The sequence below is a fragment of the Lates calcarifer genome, unplaced genomic scaffold (genome assembly GCF_001640805.2).
Source record: "Lates calcarifer isolate ASB-BC8 unplaced genomic scaffold, TLL_Latcal_v3 _unitig_1092_quiver_764, whole genome shotgun sequence".
Lineage (NCBI taxonomy): Eukaryota > Metazoa > Chordata > Actinopteri > Centropomidae > Lates > Lates calcarifer.
The window spans coordinates 59249-68976 of record NW_026115281.1 but is presented as its reverse complement, the minus strand read 5'-3'; the positions used below and the strand labels follow the sequence as shown (position 1 = coordinate 68976).

The 9728-nt window shown below is 41.6% G+C and overlaps 1 pseudogene; it reads left to right on the top strand.

The window, feature by feature from the left end:
- Nucleotides 1–3084: 3084 nt before the first annotated feature.
- On the top strand, nt 3085–9655 carry LOC108886125 (phytanoyl-CoA hydroxylase-interacting protein-like; annotated as a pseudogene).
- The last annotated feature ends 73 nt before the right edge of the window (nt 9656–9728 follow it).

Genomic DNA, 9728 nt, shown 5'->3' with positions numbered 1-9728 from the left:
CTATTGAGTTTTGCTGGTTTATTTATTTTTTTATTTTTTGGGCCGTGGCTCAAATTAACATGAGCTGGAAAGAAATGCTTCCTAAGAAACATGGGTCCAGTCGGCCTGATGGTGGCACTGTAATTAAAAGCCAAAAAAGAAAAAACACTGGAAGGCTTGGGTTTATGTTTAGGTCATTGGTTTAAATTAATCATTATTATACAATAGAAATTATTGATATGACTTTAGAGTGCTGACATACATGAGTCTATTATAAATGGGTTAGATTGGTCAAAAAACATGGCCACCATCAATAAAAAAAAATGGCCCTGTGTCCCACACACACACCAACACGCCGAGTCACACACTTTAAATAACAATAGATCAACATCCAACGCAACCTGGATCAACTGCAGCACCTTCCACTCCATTTTCTTTTTTTCTTTTTTCATGAGCCTGTGATTAATCCCAGTCAAAGTCTTTACCTCTGCTCATTCTAAAAATATTAATAAACAGCAGTAGCAGAAGTAGATTTATGTTCTTGACTATTGATTATTACTGATCATTATTGTCAGTGTATATAATATAGTGTATAATGTTTATAAAAGTAAGTGTGAAGTTGGTTTAACCTGTGAAGTTTAGTGACTTTGATTCAGTGTTTTTTCTCTGTGGTTCTGAACCATCCATCATTAAAGCAGAGTCCTACCTGAGCTCCACAGCAGCAGCAGCAGCAGCAGGTGATCCATGTCCAGGTGAACGTCCGTCTCAGTCTAGGTCTCTGTTTCCGTCTGTCCTCTGACTGCTGCTATGTCCTCCTCTGTTAACCGTAGTCATAATCATCAGTACATCCTCTCTGACAGGAAGCAGCTTCATCATGTGACTCCTGTTTTCTGTAAAGGTGTGAATATACAAACATTAACTGCTGTTTTATCAGTGCACTGTCTCAATTTAAAACAGTTTATTTCATCTGTTGCATATTTACTAAACGTTCTATTCTTCACAGCCTTTGTTTAATCACAGTTCTGAATGAGAATATGAAAGAAATCTTAATGTAAATCAACCAGAGTTTGTTTTTATCCGCCCTCTTTCAGCTGCTGGGTGTTGGTCTCTGTGGGTGATCGATGTCAGATCACTGTGGTTTCTGTCGGTGTGACAGATGTGATAACATCAGCTGCTGGAGAGTTCCTTCGAACACCAGTTTGTACTCATGTGGTTTTAAGAGCGATGCTGTCAGAAGCTGATGGACAAGATTAAGACCAGATTTCATCAATGCTTTGTTCTGAACTCCACATTGAATCAAAAGGTCACAGGTCACATATAGTCTATACTTTTAGTTTCATTTATATTTGTCCATAAACTTTAATCAGCTCCAACATTAAACCACTGACAGGTGAAGTGAATAACATTGATCATCTGGTTACAGTCCAGTGTTCTGCTGGGAAACCTCGGCTCCTTCATTCATCTGGATGTTACTGTGACATTCACCACCTACCTAAACATTCCTTCCCCTAAACCTTCCTCCAGCAGGAAGACAAACCCACTACGCCGCCAAACCTGCTCAGACATGTCTCAAGGAACACGACAAAGAGCTCAAGGTGCTGACCTGAACTCCAAACTCCTCCAGATACCAATCTGATGCAGCATCTGTGGGACCTTTCTAATATCGAGTAAGTCCCCCTTGCACCACCAAAACAGCTCTGACTCATTGGAGCATGGACACATGGACACAGGACCTCTGAGGGTGTCCTGTGGTGTCTGACAGTGGGACATTGGCAGTGGATCCTTCCAGTCCTGTGGGTTGCAGAGTCAGGTCTCCATGGATCATCCTACAGATGCTGTGTTATTCACCTGTCAGTGGTTTAATGTTGGGGCTGATCAGTTTATATCAGAACGATGATGTTTCACAGAGGACCGGCTGCTCCTGATTATTCAGCCAATAATATCTCTGGTTCAGGAGCTGATTTATCTGTTTGACCTGTTGCCATTAAAAGCATCTTAATGTCAAAACGCTCAGAGGACAGAAATTAAAAATGCGCAATGAAAATGAGACCAGAAATTTCACTGATTTAAACTTAGACACCTTCAGCTTTTGTTGACTAGAACTAAGGAAAATCAAAAGACAGAAGTAAAATATGTTTTCGTCAGAAGACAGAGATCAAATCAAAACCAGGAGCCACAATGAACAGTGTCCTCGACCTTAAAGTTTAGAAGCCGTTATGTCAGTGAGGGTCCTCACTAGTATAGAAGTACAAGTGAATGTGCTTAATGATCTGGTTGGACTGGAGTTAATCTCCTTATGTAAGCGCTCATTTAATTCACTTCTCAGTCGGGCCTGTAATCCTCCTCCTCCTCCTCCTCCTCCTCACTGTGTTTTAATCCACAGATGATGCCGTCACTCTGCTCAGTCTCTGATGTGAAACTCATTTTGTTGTTTTATGGCAGAAAAGCCACAAAAACACTAAATTTGAAACTACAAAGCAGCTGGAGAGCACAGAGACTGCACAAGCCTCTGATGGATGTCATTAAATGAAGTGTTTGGCTCTGGCATGGGGGGGTGGGGGTGGGGGCAGATTTCTGTTGGGTTGTCTGTTGCTTCTCTAAAGCAGCTAAAATGGATAATTTTATGATGATTTTACAAATGTCATTGTGTTCACTGCTTGTTTCTTCTGAGAACAATGAAAATATGTTTTGGATTTGAACCTGAAACTGTTTCTCTTGTGGATATGATGATTTCCTCCGAAGCTCTGGAAAAACAACAAACAAAGATCTTTATGGTTACAAATATTATGTTTTATGTTCTCCCATTGGCTCTCAATAGACACAAATAAAGATAATTTAAAGATCATTCTTTTTATTCTTGTACATTTATACATTTGTGTGTGTGAAACTTAGAGAGAGAGGGCATATATCTGAAGGTTGGGGAAAAAAAGATGCACTTTTCTAAGTAAGTTTCCCAAGATCTCACAAGATGTACTTGAGATCTCAACATTTTTTCATGAACATCCTTAAATCCTTAGAAAATGGAAAATGTCTGTTCACCTCTTCATCTCCCTCTGTCTCTCTCTCCTTGATCATCCAATCACGTCACTGAAACAGAGAGAGAGAGAGAGAGAGAGAGAGAGAGAGAGAGGTAAAGCGAGCTGCAGTCAGACAGGAGGCAGCACTCTGAATGAAAACCAGCAGAACACTCAAACCCATGATTTTCATCTTGTTTCTGAGTTTTTCTTTCGTCAACGTCTCACTCTGACTTCATCTGTGTTTTGGTCTTTGTGGATATGAACATGATGGAGCCTCTTCACAGCAGCATGAACCATCCAACTGTGGAGCTGAAGAGTCTGCAGCTATGTGACCGGGAAGGTCAGTGTGTGTGTGTACTTGTATTACTTATGTTGTGGGGACATCAGTCTGTTTAAACAGACACTGTGTGGGGACAAAAAACAAATCCTCATAACACAAAACATTGAATTTCAGAGTGAAATCTTGGTTTAAGGTTTAGGTTTAGATTAGGTTCTGGTTAATGTTACAGTTGGAGTGAGGTTATCTTCATGTTTAAGAGTCGGGTTAGGCTATGGGTGAAGGTTAAGTTTAGCTTTAGGTTTAGTCAGCTTTAAGTTAAGGTTAGCTTTAAAGTTGGGTTTAAGCTTACTACAGATTTTAAGCTCAACAGAAGTAATGAGCTCAGAAATACGATTTCTTCAACCTGCTCCAAGGTTTAAACAGTCAACAAAGAGAATATAGACCTGCAGGAAATGTTTGGGCCAAAATGTCACATGTCACTGTTGTTGAACAGCTGGAGCAGTGATTTGGAGACTGAGGTGTTCAGGGGAACCAGAGCGAAGAGGAAGCGAGTCGCTCTGCTGGTTCTGTTGTTCTGATGAATCCTGTCAGTGTCAGACCTCCAAGAACTCAACTAGTCTGAAGAGGAAACTTTGACATCAGTCTCGTACAGACAGAGGTCTCACAGTTTAGACCCTCCTCTCCTGCTACCTGAAGAATATCATCTATCCATCACTTCATTTCAGTTCATGTCGGCCTTTGCTGGTTTCCAAAAGTTTCCTCTGCTTTCCAAGCTCAGTGGATTCTGGTTTAAACTCATCTGTAAGTTCAGAGATGGAAACATGACCATGAAATGGTCGGTGACAGTGTCACATTGTCAGTCATGACCAGCACATATCCTAAAGCAGGAAACAGAGAACTGCAGTGATCTAACTCCATCAGTGTGTGAGTTAAAAATACTCTCAGTGTGTCACCTTTACACTAACATGTTAACCACAACATGTGAGAGTAAACAGGATCTAACCACATGCAGTTTGGTGACTTCATGTAAATGCAGCGGACAGATTGATGTTTGGCTGCTCTGGTTTGAATATGGATGTAAATGACTCTAATGGAGCAGAACGAAGCTGCACCAAAGGAAGAAAGTTCCCGTCTCTCAGGTAAACAGGAAGTCATCAACCCTGAGCTGGCCCAGCAGCACTGCAGGGAGTTTTAAGTTACTTGTACTCTTGAGAAGGGCTTTTAATTTGAAGAGTCTGCATGAGCAGCACTTTTGTTTTTAACAAATAGATTCATTCCTGTAGATATACTGTGGTCATTAGGAAGAATATTATGTCCTTATTTCATCCAGTAAAGAATACTGGACCAAACCAGTTAATGTCATCACCACCACTGCCGTTATTGCAGTTATGCTTGTAATTAACAGTTGAAAAGAAATGAAACAGACTGTTACCTTGAGTTTTGGAAATTGCTGGGAAACATTTGGAACAATGTAAGAACACAATTCAACAACATATATCACATAGGTCTATTTGTTTTTAGACATTTTAATGTAGAAAAGTTTAAACCTTGAATATATTCTGTAGACACAACTTTGAGTATCCAAATCATCAGGGGCTGTTTGATAATATCAATTATAATAATGTGTTCATCATGTTCATGCACATCATGTTAAAGTTCATTAATCTGGAAATGAAGCATCGTTCAGTTTTCTCTATGGTTACTGATACAGCCTGGACAAACATTTTAATAATCTAGATGTTAAATTTCTGTTGGATATTAAATATAAAGTTTTCTTTTTCTGTCCTGGAGTTATTTAAATTTAATTAAATGAATGATGCTGATGAGTCACAGGAGCAGAACAGTGAACTGTTTTCCTGCTCTCCTTTGTGGACTGAACTCTGGCAGCAGATCCACTCTGGTGAATCTCCAGAGTCGCAGCAGATGACTGTGGCTAATTAGCTTCCCATGGTAAATGAATAGATGCTTCACCTCCTCCATTCACTGACAAGATGGAGAGAGGAGGAGGAGGAGGAAGGAGGGTCAGAAGGAACTCTCTGTTTCTGCTGTTTCAGTCTTTTTTGTGTTCAGCACATAAATAAAATAACGAGTTACTACTTTAACAGAGGTAAGCAGGTGTCTGCTGCAAAGAAATTTGGAATATTTGAAAAAAATTGTCAAAATAAACTAGAATTACCAGTGACCTTTGACTTTGACCTTTGACCAGGTCAACGGACAAAATTTACCTCCAGTGGTAAAAAGGCTGTTGCAGGAACCAGGCTGAGCCTCTCTGTCCTCGATCACCTCCCCTCTTCAACAGGCTCCTTGTTCGGCCTGAAGCTCTGACTGAGGCCTTTTGTCCTCTGACTCTAAAAAGATGCAGAATCCAAGGAAGGAGGGATGAAGAGACAAAGAGAGAGAGAGAGAGAGAGAGAGAGAGGAGGTGAATTCAGAGGAACAAACAGAGACTCAGATACAGAGAAATCTGTCTCTGGTGGATTCACATTAAATCAGCCTGAAACCTCTACATCATGTTACTGTGGTAGAATTCCTTTCCTCATAGTTTCCTAAAAAACTAGAGGCAAGTATGGAGAGAATCAAGGTGATGAACAGAGGTCCAAAAGGCAACTTGTAAACGTCAGGCTGTAAATACTGAGAATGATCTGACTGAAAAAATAAATAACGAATGAAATGGGTGAAAAGGTCAAACATGCAACTGTATCTCATGGTCTTCATTCAGGCTCTTTGCCTTGATGGTATGTGACATGGATCCGATGTGGAATTTGAGTTGGGGTCAGTGTACTCTGAACTTTAATGGGTTAATCCCTCTCTGCTTTAACAGCAGAATCAGTAGCACCACACTGCTGTTCGACATGATCTCCTTACATCATCAGTGAGCCTCAGGATAAACAAGTTTCTGACACTGAGCTGTTGCTGGATCTTTGACTGCAGTGATTTCACATTCAAAAAATTTGTTGCGGTCTGCTTGACTCATCTGTCAATTTTTGATGTAGCAGGGGATCGGGCTACCCTTCACGTGAAGGGAATCTAAACTGAGTGTGATTTCCAGGCACAGAGTCTGCGGACAGCGGCATCGGGGATGTGGATGACCTGCCAGTTCCTCAGCAGATCCAGATCAGTAACATCACTTGTGATTCATTCAAGATCAGCTGGGACATGGACAGCAGAGGCCGAGAGAGGATCACACACTACTTCATCGACCTCAACAAAAAGGAAAACAAGAAGGAGAACAAGTTCAAACACAAGGTTGGTGCCGGTGGTCTGATCATACACTGTGATCACCTTCTGAACTTTGTCCAATCTCTGGTTTTAAGCATCTAAAGTGAATACTCTTCCTCTGCCTGTCCTCCACATTCTACGTCTTTGTCTTTCAGGATGTACCAACGAAGCTGGTGGCGAAGGCGGTTCCCCTGCCGATGACGGTGAGAGGCCATTGGTTCCTGAGTCCTCGTACAGAGTACACGGTGGCCGTCCAGACGGCCGCCAAACAGCCAGACGGAGACTACAGCGTTTCTCAGTGGAGCGAGATCATCGAGTTCTGCACTGCAGGTTGGACAGAGGACTCAGCTCTCAGTCCATGAGCCCGTCACCACCCACCCACCACCCACTGCCTCAGTTTTCTCTGAATGAAGGAGAGGAGTTTGGTTTGCTGTTAACGTCTCATCTACAGATTTACCATCAACTCTTTTCTCTGACTGCATGTGTTTCATGTTTCATGTTCTAAATGATAATTCATGAAAGAATCTGACTTTAAATTTTCTTTGTGGTGTCACAATACTTCATCTCGCAGACGCCCTGGTCATGGAAATAATGTAATGGAAACATTAAAAGTTAATAATCTCTAATTCATTAGGGAGATCACTGATCATCTGCTGCAGGACATCTGGACCAAAAACTGATTATCAATATTAACACAAAAAACTGAATGGATTCAAATTTCACATCTAACTAACACATTAAACATTACTGATCACATGTCTGCAGATTACTCCACCGCCCACCTGAACCAGCTGCTGCAGAAAGCCGAGGCCATCGCCGGCAGGATGCTGCCGTTCACCGTCTTCTACAGGAACCAGCAGAGGGAGTACTTCCAACAAGCCAGGTGTGTGTTTCCTGCTTCAGTGACGGCTGACGTCCACCCTCTGCCCCTTGCAGGTGTGTTTTAACCCTGTGTGTGCTGTGAACAGCCCCTCTTATCGTTCCAGAGACGCTCAGTGCCGCCGAATGCTGCCGGCAGTTAAAGACAACAGCGGGAGCCACGGGTCGCCCATCAGCAGCAAACTGGAGGGGATCTTCTTCAGCTGCAACACAGAGTTCAACACAGGAAAACCCCCCAGGACTCCCCATATGGACCCTACCGCTTCCAGGTACAGCCGTGGACAGGTGATGAGATGATGGTGACATTTTAATGGATTTTTAAGTCTCTGTCACATATTTCTTCAGGGCTGCAAATAATAATTATTTTCATTAACAAATTATCTACCAATTATTCTCCTGATTGTCTGGTCTATGTCCAAAAATGTAAAACCACAAAAAGCCAATTAAATGTTAAACTGTCGAAAGTGAAACTGACCAGATGAAGAGCTGTGGAGCAGCTTTTACAAACACAAAATAAACCTCTAAGGAAACAAGGCGTTAGACTACTATGAGTAGAAGTAGAAGCGCTAATACTGTATCACGTGTTTCTTCCACAGATCCAAGCAGACCTCCTCTTCAACCATAACACCAACATCTACTTTGGGGATTTCTACTGTATGTACACGTCCTACCACTACGTGATCCTGGTCCTGGCCCCTGATGGCTCCAAAGGAGACGTCTTCTGTAAAGGGAGGCTGCCGGCCCTGGACAGATCCAACAACTGCTTCCTGACCTGCACCGAGGAGGACGACGGCTCTCTGTCTTTCTGTCACGCTCAGGACGTCATCCTGGAGGTGATCTACACGGAGCCGGTGGATCTGATTTTAGGAACTGTATCACAGATCAGCGGCCACCAGCTCATGAGTCTGTCCACCCTCAACGCTAAGAAAGACCCCAGCTGCAAGATCTGCAACATCAGTGTGGGACGTTAACGGGATCTTTAGACTGGACAATCAGCTAACCTCCTAATAACTACACCCATTCTTTGTTGAATGACTGGCTACCTAACAGGCAATCCATTTATTTTTTTAAAGAGTAATTTAACACTAAATCCTTTTTTAAAAAACATATATTTTCAATATTATAGCACCAATTGTTTCTGGTGTCATACCATTACCATTTATCACAGTTCTCCAGCATTTATCCAGAATTCATAGAACCATAGTTACACATGTAACTGAAAGGACATTGACAGCTGAAGTGAAACCAGAACTTTTGGGTTAAGTCAAAATAACTGTAACATTTGTCATCTCACAAATGTTTAAAAATACAGCTCAGCAACACAATCTTACTCCACTGTGTTTTACATCTCTACCACAACTTTAGTTAGTTCACTGTCTGTAATAACAGCAGGACAGCTGAGCGCCTGTGGTGAGTTCACTGTCTGTAATAACTATAATAAACTTTGTAAAATGTCAGTTAAAGTTGTGACTAAACCTTTTTAACAGAAACTCTGTGTATCGTCATCTCTCTCGTCATCAGTGGTCATGTTTCCTCTCCATCTTTTATCTCTTCATCAGGTTGTGTCAAGTGATGTTTTCTGAGACAGGACTGAGCCTGAGGAAACACTGGAGCAGCTGATGGGAGATTATTCATTATACTTCTGTCACCATGGCAACCTCAGACTGCACACAGCCACATATAGAGGACTGATAGTTGCGAAACACTTTTAAATAAAGGCGATATGAGACACTTCCTGTAACTCTGTCAAACAGCCTCTTAAACTTAACCCTTTAAAATCCAGTTCTCCCAATTTTTGACCAACAGCTCTACAGATCCATGTGGGTCTGTTAGTCCACCACCTGAGTCCAGACTGAAATATCCCAACATCTATTGAATGGATGGAATTATATATCCGACTGACTCTGGAGGTCGTCTGACATTTCCTCTTGTGTCACTGACATTTGTAGATTCAGATGGGTCAGATGGGTTGTGAAGAAATTAGCTGTGCTCCTGAACACCTCCCATTCTCCCATTTTGTCATTAGTCAAAAATGATTGATAACGGGACGATGGGACATGCAACATGAAAAAAGTAATAAAAAATGGAAGATTTGTGGATTTTGTCAGTCCTCCTATTTCTATTTTGGGGGTTAACATCACGCTCAAAGTTTTGGAACTACAGGGGGATGTAAACGTATTGTTTTTGTCATTAGCTGTGGGATACAGCTTGACTCTTGTTCTTTTTTACTTGTTTCCACATAGTCAAATGTAAAATGTCTCCATTAAAAGCTGTGAACTCACCCTTTAATCCGTGGTTTATTATTGGCTTCCGTTCTGATAAATTTCTAATGAGTTGACTGATGAGGAGATAAA